Raw genomic sequence first — 13,427 nt, 5'->3', positions numbered from 1 at the left:
TTGTCTGGTTTCAAGCTACTTTTCCTAAATGTTTGTTCCTTAATTTTCCAAACACTTATGTGTAAGAAGATTCTAAATGTGCAGATACTCATCTGCTATGTGTCTAAACACGTTATTTGCCTCTCTGGGAGTTTCAGTTTAACCTCTCTTGGTTTGGAAGGAAAACAAATAAAAACTGGAACAAACACTACTGAGGAGTGTGCCCTCAGAGTAGTCTGCTGGAATATCCCTAAGCCAAACAGTTAGGTGAGCTAGGACCCCACGGAACTTGCCCCCAACACAAAGTATTGCACATCGAATCATTGAAATTAGAGAACTTCGGTCATTCTGAAGGCTACCTGCCATAAGAATTTCGTAGAATTTGTGTGTCCTACACGATGGGGAATTTCCTCCTGCAGTCCTCTCTGATCCCTCTTCACTTCCAGTGTTTCTCCCACTCTGATTAAATCAAAGTTAACAAGTTTGGGACCATGACTTACAGCAGCTGTTCAGCCAGAAACACGGGGATAAAGGGCACTCCGAATGGTTACATTAAATGAATCTCTATCTTAGAGAAAAAGTATTGACTCTATTTCTGTTTTTCCAGAAGAAGAACTAGTCAGCTGCTATGGGAATTGAGTTAGACATTTCTACCCCTTAGGAAATTGTAGAAGAATTAGTAAGTGGGATTTGTGTGCAGACATTTGCTACAGACATCGTCCTCAGCTCACTGCATATGTACACTGGTGTGAGTCGGGACCGGCTATCCGAAGCAATGCCAAGTCACTAGGGCTGGCAGTTCCCGACTGTGACTGGTTGCATCTTTCATTATTACTAGTCTCTGCCTTTCTATCACCTGGAGAACATGTATAAATGCTGTCCTGTGTGGGCAAAATAAGCCCTGTTTTGTTACTGAAAGATTGGGCTCAGATATGTGGAATGATCACTCAAAACACAGACAGAAAATATTATCTCCTTAAGGTGGAGGGTATGAGCTCTAGAGTCAGTGTGGCTCCGTCTTAACCACACCACTCACCACGCACAAGACCCCAAGCAAACTATGCAACTACTCTGTGCTTCAGTCTTCCTTTGTAAAGTAGCGTCCGGTGAGAAGACTGAATGAGATAAGGTGCACACTGAGTTAGCCATAGTGCCTGACACGTGGTCGGCGTTCAGGTTTAACTACAATCATGATTGTCCCTAAGACAAAATGGGAGATTGAAGAACTAAGAGTAACTGACATTATGAAGCTACTACTTTCAGGCAGTTTATTTGATGCAAGTGACTCTGTCATTTGGATGTAGAGCCATTTTGAACTTAAATGCAAAAAATTATTCCAACTTTTTAATTTTATGTTGTTTATTCTGATAAGAGCACATGCATATGAGATATACCTTCTTCACAAAATTTTCATTGCACAATACAGCATTAACTATAGGCACAATGTTGTAGAGCAGATGTCTAGAACTTATTCACCTTGTAGAACAGAACAACAACTGTCCATTTCCCCCACCCCAAGCCCCTGGTAACCACCATTCCACTTTCTGTTTCTGGGAATTCGACTATTTTACTTATCTCACGTACCAAGGAATGCAGGAACATGCTCTGACATGCCTGACCCCAAATACCAAGCACACTCCTAGGATTGGGATTGGGATGGGACAAAATGGATGAAGGTCAGAAGTGGAGGGTGAAGGAAGCCAGTTGTGCATGTTGCTTGGTATTAAAATTTTATTCTATATTTTGATATGTCAATATATTCCTATTCCATCTCATGAAACAAATTTCCAAGTCATTCTTAAGCTAAAATCCCATATTTACTTGAATTGTCTTAAAGTTTGTACTTGAACTAGTGGTGGAGATCTACCTCAAGGGGCAGATACTCCATTCAATTTAGAAGAATTGACCCAGGTCCTTCTTTTCCTCCAAAGTCCTATTCCAATATTCTGTGATTTAAAAAAAATCTACAATCTAAAAAACAGGCACAAACATAGTGAACACCCTTGCTGATGATTACTATTTCCTTAAGACAGACATACTTCTCTATGTCTAACTCTTTACTTTTATCTCTGTAATGTTTCCTTCCCTGAATTTATCTGTTGAAATCCTCCCGTCTTTCTCCTAGACTCATCTTGAATGAATCTAGAATTCTATTGATCTGTGACTTAAGAGAAAATTTTTACATTAAAGAGCTTAGAGTCAATCTTGCAAGCCAATCTAAATGGAACATTCCAAAATGTGTTCCATTAAACACTAGTTAAGTCCACTTGAAACAGTGGATTTGGTGACCAAATAAAGTTTAGGAACCACTGAGCCTTATCTCTTCCTTCTAGGAGACTGCCAGTGCTCATCCTCACATTAAAGCTCTTAAGGTCTGTAACAAAGTGGACTAGTTTGTCAGGATGGTCTTCTAAAATGAGCCCACCCCTTCCTCATTTTTCATTAAATATCTCTTAGCTTGGTCTTGCACACATAAGACAGTTTTTGGAAGCACTTTCTCAGGGCACAGGGAAGAATCATAAGTGAAGGTATAACCTCATCGGTATTCTCACTGAGATTTATGGTGGGGTTGGGTGGGGGAACTTCATCTCCATCTTCAGTGGTTAAAATGCCATGGCTAATCTAGAAAATAGATGATAAGGACACAGAACAGGGGGCAGTGTCAGTGGATGCAGATAGAGGAGAACAAACAAAAAACAATATGGCAGAAGTGGAATATCCTCAGGTTGGCAGCTGAGTGAATGGATTACAGAGGACTTTAAAGTTCCAAGAGTAGTTGTATGGGAAGAAGATGGTGCCTTTTCTTGGTTGAGGAGAGGCCAGGATGATTTCCGTTTTGGCATGCTGAATTTTAGGTGTCAAAAAATACATAAATTAAGAGAGTTGGAGGTATTTGGGAGAGCACTGGCAGTAACTGGAAATTTAGAAGAGAGGTCTAACCTAGGAAAACAGAGGCTGGGAAGTTGTTTCATAAAATAATAATTAAAACAGATTACCGGTGGGTGCCTTGGTGGCTCAGTCGTTAAGCGTCTGCCTTCAGCTCAGGTCATGGTTCCAGGCTCCTGGGATCGAGCCCCACATCGGGCTCCCTGCTCGGTGGGAAGCCTGCTTCTCCCTCTCCCACTCCCCTCTGCTGGTGTTTCCTCTCTCGCTGTCTATCTGTCAAATAAATAAATAAAATCTTTAAAGATAAATGAATAAAACAGATTACTGGCTATGGGTTCAGAGAAGTGCAAATTTTCCTTTTTAAACAATTCAAGTTGTTTATGGCTAACCTTATATGTTTGTCTGTTGAAATTTTTAGAATTTATTGTTTTAATCACACTTTTACCACATAAATTCTTCTTTTTCAAAAAATAGTCATTTTTATATTTTTATCCTTGTTATTTTTCCCATCCTGCTTCTTTTTTCTTTCTTTCTTTTCTTTTCTTTCTTTTTTTTTTTTTTTAGGCTGTCAGAAGCACAAGCTGCAATGGTGATGATAGGAAGATGATGGGTGGAGTGCCAGTCCTAATTAGAGACTTGATTTCTCTGTAATAAAAAGCTTACATTTGATTGGATGGTTCTAGGTTGTCAGGTAGAATAAATCAAATGTGTCTGCACGTTCATGTCAAAATGTGAAAAATGTGAATGTGCATTATTTATATTGAATTTCATGGGTATAATTAATTATGTGTCTGTGGAAATGATGTCCCCAAAGACAGTTGATTTTATGTTCAATCTGTCTGTGCATTTGTAGAACTAATTTGTTCTTATTAAAATTTTTAAGGGTTTATTTGAGCTAAACTCAGGAGGCCTTTCTGGGTATAAAACTCGGAAAATACAAAGCAAAGTCTAATTTCGGTTTTTACTAGTGAGTGAACTATCTCAATGCCTGAAGCATTGTACTAAATATTATTGTAGTGAATATGGCTGGGCTATAAAAATAAATAGAAGACATACTTCCCTCCCAGAAAGTGCTTTTAAGCTTGTTTGGAAGACTAGGGTATAAAGCAAATGCAGATAATGCAATCTGACCTTCTATTGCTTAGTAAAAGAATATTATGTATAGTCAATGAAATATTAAGCCAAATGATGAGTTGACCAGTTTTTCTTGTTAACCTATAGAGATTTTGAAATTATTATGCTTTTTTTTGAAATTGCATGTCATTTCTTCTAGTTTTTATTTTTAATATTTTCTAAATATATTAACTACTGATATTAAAGTTTCAAAGATATTATCTCAAGTGGTATAAATAAAACATTTTTTCCTTGTCAGTGTCAGTGGTAAGTTGACTTACTTTAAAGCAGACCCATGATTGAATTGTAATATTGCAAATGATTTATCTCAAGTTCATTATAATTAAATCTATTCATTGTGGTAGGATATAATTGCAGTCATTACAGCAACATTTACCAAAAAAATTTTTTTCTCATTTTCACTTTTCATATGATTATAAACCTTATGGTCTCTTAGTCATGCTATAATCAATAGTTCAATGGGATATGCCAGGTAGTTCACAGATATATTGGAGTTAATTTCATTTTAAAAATAATATTTTTAATATTAATTTAAGTAGAAAGAATATCTGTGTCTGAAGTTAATAGGTTGACTTCTGTAGATTGTGAGCGTTCCATTCCTTTGTCAGTATTCTTTCACTCATTTTCTTTTTTTTTAAAGATTTTATTTATTTATTTGAGAGAGAGAGAGAATGAGAGATAGAAAGCACGAGAGGGAAGAGGGTCAGAGGGAGAAGCAGACTCCCTGCTGAGCAGGGAGCCCGATGCGGGACTCGATCCTGAGACTCCAGGATCATGACCTGAGCCGAAGGCAGTCGCTTAACCAACTGAGCCACCCAGGCGCCCTTTTTTTTTTTTTAAAGATTTTATTTGTTTATTTGAGAGAGAGAGAATGAGAGAGAGAGAGCACGAGAGGGAAGAGGGTCAGAGGGAGAAGCAGACTCCCTGCTGAGCAGGGAGCCCGATGCGGGACTCGATCCCGGGACTCCAGGATCATGACCTGAGCCGAAGGCAGTCGCTTAACCAACTGAGCCACCCAGGTGCCCCACTTTCACTCATTTTCAACATGATGATGATGGTAAAACAAGCTGATTCTTCTGTTTTATTTTATCCAATTTCAGAGATCAGTACCCTCAACAAAATGAAGTAATTATTTCCCTCTTTATTTGGTGTTTTCAGAGACCATTAAGCCGATTTTGCCCACACTGGGAAAAAAAGTAATTTCTATTCGAGGTATTTCTGATTCTCAACAGCTCATTTTTCATTACTGTCAGTCCCGTTCTCCACGATGCAGACGTCTTGGCAGGCCCAGCTATGGCAAGAACGTGGTCATGAGCTTGGAAGTAAGAAAAATAAAGGATCTCTGGTAAGTGATCGTCACAACTAACCATACGGTGGTCTTAATTACTTTCAGGTTTAAGCATAGACATGGGTAAATGATGAGAAGCAGGGAGGGATTGCATGCTGAACTCACAGTAGCTGGGGGACACCGAACAGGTCACATCACAGGGCTACACCAGCAAACAGGCTGAAATCATGAGATTAACATCAGGGCGTCCTTGAAGTCTGGTGGAGAGACAGGGGCAGTGGAACGAGGGCAGGGCACTCAGGAATACCACCAACCTAGGAGCAAGAAGCCTCAGAGAACCTTCCAAGGAGACCAAGAAGTAGACACTGGGTAGGAGGAGAACAAGACCCAAGGAAGTAAGAACATCTCCGAAAGACATCAAATCAAACACAGCAGAGGTGCACTGCAAGATAAAAATGTGCCTTGAATTGTGTAGTATGCATATGAGTACTGACTGCGGCTGGGCTTACGACAGTGGTGTGTTAAGGGTAAAAGCTAGATTCCAGTAAGGGAAGAGCGAGGCTCAGAGACAGCTCCTGTGGTCTCATCTTTCATGAAAATTGGTTCGGTCGTGTTTATGGTCTCGGCATACACTTGGTGCTAAATAACTAGAAATTATTTAGAATCATTATTATCCATAGCACGGGCTCTGTGTATAGCAAGAATTAGATTCTGGATTTTCTCTTATGTCACTTAGAGGTACACTATATACTGAAGGTCATAAAAAGACTCAATTCTCTCTTCTCTGTATGGTTTATCTGGGGCAGATAAAGATTCTAGAACTTCACGAAATGGCTGTCCTTGAGGACTGTTGGTTTTATTCTCTTATCTCACTAGGCTTTACTCAACTGTATAAAAGTTTTTCTACTTTTCCTTATTCCATCTATTTCCACATAGCCAATTAGTTGAAGAACCTCTGTTCATAAAACCACTGCTTTGTGATTCTTTCAGGACCACTTGGATTTTCTCCCCGTACCTTACGATAAATTGATTTGGGACCTTACTTACATTTGTAAAATCTCTTCATAGCAGCGCCCTTGTGGGTAATTGATTCAATAATCACAGGCGTGTATATACCGGGGGCCAGAATCTTGGGATGGGGGTCTTAGGGGTTCTTAAAATTCTGCGTACCACAGGCCCTCAGTTTTCACACGTCTGTCAAATTTTTTTAAAGCAGTTATTTACAGTTAACTTTCTTAAAATTCAATCTCCACATAAGGTCAGAAAAGATTGTAAATAATAGTGATTTTGTATAGAGAAATCATGAAATGATGATAGAGACCAGAGGTTGTTTCAGAAAAAGGACACAGAAAGAGATCATTTTTGAAGAAAAAAATGGTTTTATCTGTTACAAATTGGTATTTCTAAATGTTTTTGGAGAAAATATATAAAACCTATATAGTTGCTAAAGTTGAATAGAATTAAAGACACATACAGATACACACATATGAACACAAGTAAGATGAGAAAGCCGAATAAAAGTGGTAAATTTTCTCAATGTAAGTATTTCGGTTATGATAATATACTTTAGATTTTTTTACAAATGTTAACATTGGGGGAAACTGGGTAAAATGTACAAAGCATCTCTTTCATGTGGTTTCTTAAAACTGCATGTAAATCTATGATTACCTCAATAAAATTTTCAATTAAAAATATTAATTGCCTTCTAATCACCAGGACATTTAAAGGGGTCATCTTGTTGCTTTTCCATCAACCACAAATGTCCGTGTCAGCACTCACAGCGGCAGCTCCTTGCCTTTTTTCCACTCCTTCCAAGTACAGAAAAGGATCCTTCCACTCATAAGTAGCTACTGCAGAGGGCTGATTCTCTCTGCTGTTATGAAATCCAGAGATTTAGAAAGTATTTATAACTGTAAAAAGTGCATGTTTTTTTTTTCCTGGACCCAAACCAGCACAGTATTACTATTCTCTCTGGAGATTGTGTTTGAAATAATCTCCAGCCTAAATCACTAACGGCAGTCATTGTGCAAAACAGCTGAATTTGGCTTGGCAAACCATTATTTTTCTCAGGATAATGCTGAGTATGCCTGCTATCTCTCTTGTGTGAAGTTGGCAATTGGCACCTGGATTTTATTACCCTTTGTAATGCCCTTGCAAATCCTACCTGTCTGTAATTTAGCACAGCTACAATTTTTTGTTATGCCCATGTTTTAAACTTCAGCTTTTGTTTTCATTGTGTTTACAGTTTCTTGACCATTGTACAAGTCAGAGGTAATGATCTTCAATCTTTCTCTTCCACTGCTCTGGCTGCAAACTTGCCCGGGTAATACTTTATACATCCTGTATAACTTTTTGAATTTCAGTGGGCACTTAGGTAAGATGTATCCCTTGAGTCCTAGTAAACCCTGTCAGGTAGATATTTTGATCCCTCACTTCTAGGTATGGGAACAGAAATTCTTGATAATTTTCTGAGCTAGTAAACAAAGAATCATGACTTGAATTCCAGGTATTCTGATTCTAAATTGAGCGTCCTTTCCATAACAACCATGATTGCTGGAGTGTGACAGACGCTATCTGGCTGGCTGACTCATTTGACCTTCGGGAGCAGGTGAAAGCCAGCTCTTCGAGCCTCGCACGGAGGACCCCCGTTCCTTCCCACTCAAGCTCGTCATTAAGAATGGCATAATCCAGGATCGCTAAAATACCACACTGATAAGCACAAGCTTTTCTTAAGCTTTACTTCCCTTTTTGGCGTACGGATTTTCAAAAATATTTACTGACAATAATATTTTAAGATCATCCTTTCTGAGTTATTGACAAATTGGTTAATTAGTTCTGGAAATGCTTACTCTGTGGTGAGACGAGAATGTCTGGCAAAGCCAAGCCAATGATGACTAAATCCGTCTCCATGGAAGGGATGAACACGGGAATGAGAACAGCAGGGCTGTCAGTCTGTGATGGAGAAGGCGGCAGTAAGTAGCTTGAACGCAAATTCGCTGAAAGGTAAGATTGAGAAAAACAGATTATGCCAATTGCTTTGAATGCTGTTAAAATATGATTTTTCTCATTTGTTAAATCTTTGAACATTTTACATCTTCGTAGCAGGAACATTTATGTCCTTTCCCGGATATGGGACACAACTGTGTTAATAATGTCAGCCTAGAGAAGGCAGGACGAATGCATTACCCTCTATGGATGAACTACATCAGCCATCTAGTCATGTTTTTAAAAATCGGGCTACTGATGCCCCACCCACCCCCAGTTGCCAGTGTCTTAGGTGGAACCTCATGAGAATCCTGGAGAAGCACAGTACTGTGTGTTTTCATTGTTGGGTTTCAGATACAAGGTCAACGGTGTACTCTGTCCATTCGCTGGCTGAGGTGTCCCTCAGAACAGGGCTCACCCTGAGTACCAGCCTGGAGGCTGGAGTATGGAAATGAGGCTTCCTGTCCTGGCCCTGGTCACCAAGGACAGGTGAGCTGGAGAATCTGTGGAAATGGGAACAGTAACAGTGGTCCACAGGGCTTTGTTCCCTGGATTAAACAAAATAGGAGCTATAAATGCTTGTAGTCCAGAATTTGATTTCTAGTAACTACTTGCAGCTATGGCTTCTTCTAGCATCCATTTACAATTAAAAAATTAGATTCTGTATAGAAGAATAAAAGATAATTGTATAACTAGCATCCATATATCTACTTCCTGATTAAGAAAAATAACTACCTTTGCCCTCATTCTTTTTTTTAATTCTGTTTCCATTTTCTTTTTTTTAAGATTTTATTTATTTATTTGAGAGAGAGAATGAGAGAGAGAGAGCACATGAGAGGGAAGAGGGTCAGGGAGAAGCAGACTCCCTGCTGAGCAGGGAGCCCGATGCGGGACTCGATCCTGGGACTCCAGGATCATGACCTGAGCCGAAGGCAGTCGCTTAACCAACTGAGCCACCCAGGCGCCCCATTCTTAATATACAGAGTCCATCTCCTTCCCTTTGACCGAGAGGGAACTATTTTTCTGAACGTGTTTTTTATCAAGACCTCACTTCTGTTGATATGTCACTATATGTGAAGTGAGACTCTATGTTTTTAGTTTTATTTGTACTGGATTTTACATAAATGGAATTATATTTCATGGGTTCTACAACTTGAGGTTTGCTCACAATTATATGTTAGAAGATGAAAGTTGCACTGGGAAAAAATAGAAAAAGCACAGTGAGAGGTAAGTGGTGTCAGGAACAGCAATATCGAGGGGCAAAGGGTATGCTGAGTTGTCCAGAGGGTAGTCAGGGTGACTCTCCTTGAGAATTACCATAAAGCCACACATGACTTCCATGCTCTGCCTACCTCTAGGAAGTCATAAATCTCCTTTGTTTGGGGGTTCTTACTATTCCTTTTCTCTTGACAGAAAGCTAAGGGTTTTTAACTGAGCTTTCTTTTTTTTTTTTAAAGATTTATTTATTTTAGAGAGAGAGAGTGACCACGAGCAGGGGGAGGGGCAGAGGGACAGAGAGAGAGAGAGAGAATCCTCAAGCAGACTCCCCACTGAATGCAAAGCCCGAGGCAGAGCTCGATCCAGGACCCAGAGATCATGACCTGAGCTGAAATCAAGAGTCGGGCACTTAACCAAGTGAGTCACCCAGGTGCCCCTAATTGATTTTTCTATTTGGTCCAGTTTTAGTTCTTTAGCCAGAGACTGGACAAAGTATCTAGACATCCATACCACCAGAAATAAAGACTTCTTTCTTTCTCTACTATAAGATTTATTAAGTGCTTAAGATGCTTTAGGATATGCTTTTCTAATTTTTATTTCCTCAATTATTTCTTTTTTTCTGGGTAATACCTTAGCAATTTCTAACTGTGTCTCAACATGTTGAGTGCTTATATCCTTGTGTTCTTGATGCACTTAGAGCAAGGTCATTAATTACAAAAATAATTATTGCATTATTTTTCTTCGTACCTGGCATCATGGTAGATGCTGAGGATGATAAGGAGCAAGAGAGACAGAAAGCCTGGAGTGACCTCGGAAAAAGAGGTGGCGACCTTGAGCACAAGCAAGCTGACGGAGGGTGCTGCAGTCTGAGGTGTGGACGCTCCAGGCAGATTATTTCCTATCTACGGAAAGAAACGATTTAAAGTGCCATGTCTAAATATAGCCTTATTAGCCTGGTCACATGCAACCTAGTCAATCAGATTAGATCTTTTTATTTCAAACTCTTTCATTATTCTTATTTTAGAGTAAATCTTCAAGTGCCTTTTCAGCCATGTTTTCATTTCTCATCAGGTCAACCTGATGCCGTAAGTATAATCTGAAACAATTTTAGACACATGGACATTTAAAGAAAATGTTCCTGTTGACATTTGATTTTGCTGTACATAACTTGGTTACTGGCAGACATGAAGGAGACGAGTGTGGTGGACAGAAATTGGCAAGGAGCCCTGGATGGGAAGATCTCAGCTCGCCGGCTCTCTCTGTAACCAGCTGAACTTCCAAGGACAGCACATGACCTCTCAGAGCCTCAGTGTCCTCGCATATTGAATAGAGGCAATGATGAATCTCCTCCTGCGGTTTTGATTCAAATACAGATTATGAAAGTGTGATGCCAAAACCATACTTTCAAATTTTGAATGAATTCATTTCCTTATTTAACTCTTCAACGTCTTGTCCTCTTACTTGGAATAAAATCTGGCACCTTTCCTAGTGACCTGCATAACTTGGTTCCCTTCCTGCCCCTCCCCTGTAATTCCTGGCACCTCCCCTCTTCCACTGGTTCATCCAGACAGAAGACCACTCTTCTGGCAGCTCTTCCTTCAGCCTGGGTGCTTTGCTCTTGGGTTTTCATCCTTCAGGACTCAGCGCAGATGCTGCTTCTGAAGGGGTCTCTCCCCCGACGGGGGGCAGCGGGGGCCACTGACTCATGGCCTTTCAGGAACAGGTCGTACACCTGTTTGCAGGTGGCTGTCTTCTGGCTGATCATCTGGGATGTAAACCCCTTGCAGACAAGGATTCTGATCCTCCTGCTGCTGAGTTTCCAAGAGTCCACAGCAGCTATAAGGTGTCTAATAATGTGTCCCGAATAATGAAGCTGCAGTGGCTGTGAATGCCTATTTAAAACTAAAGCGTTATTCAAATGCATAGTGTCTTGACTGTATTTTTTTACCCAGCCTGACGTGGTAAGAAAAGTCAGATTACACCGTCATCCAGATTCAGCGTTTGCTGTTTGAGGTGGCCGAGCCTCTGTTGTAAGCCCTCGGGTGGACTGCAGCTCCAGCCCCAGCCTGGACGGCCACTCGCTGTAGCAGCCCTCGACCGTGACACATGAGCCTTTCCAGCTGCCATCTCCCATGCATTTTCTAAATCAGGGCAGTTTACCCATCAGCGGCCTCTGTGTTCTTCTGGAATTCCAAATTCAAAAGTGCATTTTAGGAATTGATACAATTGGTGTACAAGTGCATCCGATTTCAGCCCCGTGAGGCACCGGGCCCGGCCACGGCTAAGGAGTGTTCCCTCAGAGGTAAACCTCTGTGTGGAAATAATGTCAGTAGGAGATGCTTTGATAATACATTGTCGTTACAAGACTCTTCCTGTGGACGTTAGGAATTCCCTTTAGTATCTCAAGTCATAATTACACTCAGGCGGATTTCCGACCTACACAATGAGCATCGTATTACCGCACAGCCCTATGGCACTAGGCTGTTCACAGATGGCTCAAATATCCTGCCTCCTTTGGTTCTCGCGGCAGTGGTCAAGTATGTGATGTAACTGCTGCCCAAAGGTATCAGGCCACAGGGCGATGCAAGCAACCCAAAAGTGGCTCAATGTGTTTCGATGCTCTTTTCAAGCGCGTCAGGGAGAACGATCCATCTCACTGTCATCTAGACCACTGCGCTACTCAGCTCATCAAAGCACATTGGAACCCTACTTGTCCCGTCAAACATCCTATTGTTAAACACTGATATGTTCCTAACATGTTTATTATTGTTCCATTACAACTGCTGGTACGTGCTAATATACATCATCAGTGAGAACCCTGGTTTTGATTTGGGCTTTTTTCCCTGAAGTATACCTTAAAGCATACTTTTAAGATTCTTGACCCTTGATCACAAATTGACCTTCTTTAAACTGGAGGTTTGTCTTCTGTGACTGCACATTTATTTAGAGGAGGAAACACATGGGCTGGTGAGGAGATCTACCTGTAGATCAGTCAAATCTACTCGAGCACTTACAGGATGATGGGCTGATCGACCAGGTCACACTTAAATCCACAGACAGAAACCTGTGGAAGCCTAGTCCTGGATGATGTTCCAGGATGTTCATCATCCAGATGATGATGAACCCTCAGCATCTGTAATATTCCATTCTCCAATGACATCCTTATCTGGGTTTGTCATGGGCCTGAGGAAAATTATGTTTGAATGGCATTTTAGATATCCTTTCGTTAGCTCTTCTGACAAGGTGGAAAACATCTTTGGCATCTCTCTGTTAGTTGGATTTTCCAGTCTCTGCATGAACATGCCCAGAGATGGATAGTGTATGTCATTCATTTTCAAGAATATTCTTTCTGCAGTTCAAGTATATGTTCTTCCATCTTTCTTGTATCTTGTATCTTTAGGATTTTCAGGAGAGTTGGCATAGCAGTTGATCATATGTACTCTAGATCCAAGATAACCTGGATTTGAACCAACACTTGGCCTATGACTAGCTGCATGACCTTGGTCAAGTTACTTAACCTCTCTATAGCTCAGTTTTTGCATGTACAAATGGGGATAAAATCACAATAATAGTATATACCTCAGAGGTATTAATAACCATGATGAGCTGAGAACATTGGCTACATAGAGAAATAAGTGTCACCTATTATTGTTCATCGTGTTCTTCTCTACAGCCCCATAGGATGTACTATATTGACATCAAACTTAAAAAGTACAAAAATATCAATTCCCATAACTTACACTGTGGGATTTTAGAGGCATACTTAAAGTATATGCATCAAGTGACATATTCCTGAATTTCATTTATTCAACTTTTCCTTGGGCCTTACACTCACTCCAGCTCACTGACAGGCCACCACGTTCTGGGTGTAGGAAATCACTGGCGCTCATGAGGCTTTGACGAGGTGCGGGTATTTGACAGGTGCCTGGGGCTTCCG

General features: G+C 40.4%; 1 long non-coding RNA gene across 3 annotated transcripts; it reads left to right on the top strand.

Annotated features, from left to right (window-relative positions):
- The first annotated feature begins 5,251 nt into the window (after nt 1-5,251).
- Nucleotides 5,252-11,392, top strand: LOC113912818. Of its 3 annotated transcripts, XR_003516988.2 has the most exons (4): nt 5,252-5,344; nt 7,794-8,290; nt 8,627-8,761; nt 10,253-11,392. It is a non-coding gene; the product is annotated as an uncharacterized LOC113912818 (long non-coding RNA). The 3 variants fall into 3 exon arrangements; XR_003516989.2 differs by lacking the exon at nt 8,627-8,761; XR_003516987.2 differs by having other exon boundaries at nt 7,794-8,761.
- The last annotated feature ends 2,035 nt before the right edge of the window (nt 11,393-13,427 follow it).

The sequence above is a fragment of the Zalophus californianus genome, chromosome 14 (genome assembly GCF_009762305.2).
Source record: "Zalophus californianus isolate mZalCal1 chromosome 14, mZalCal1.pri.v2, whole genome shotgun sequence".
Lineage (NCBI taxonomy): Eukaryota > Metazoa > Chordata > Mammalia > Carnivora > Otariidae > Zalophus > Zalophus californianus.
This window is presented reverse-complemented; position numbering and strand designations above follow the sequence as displayed.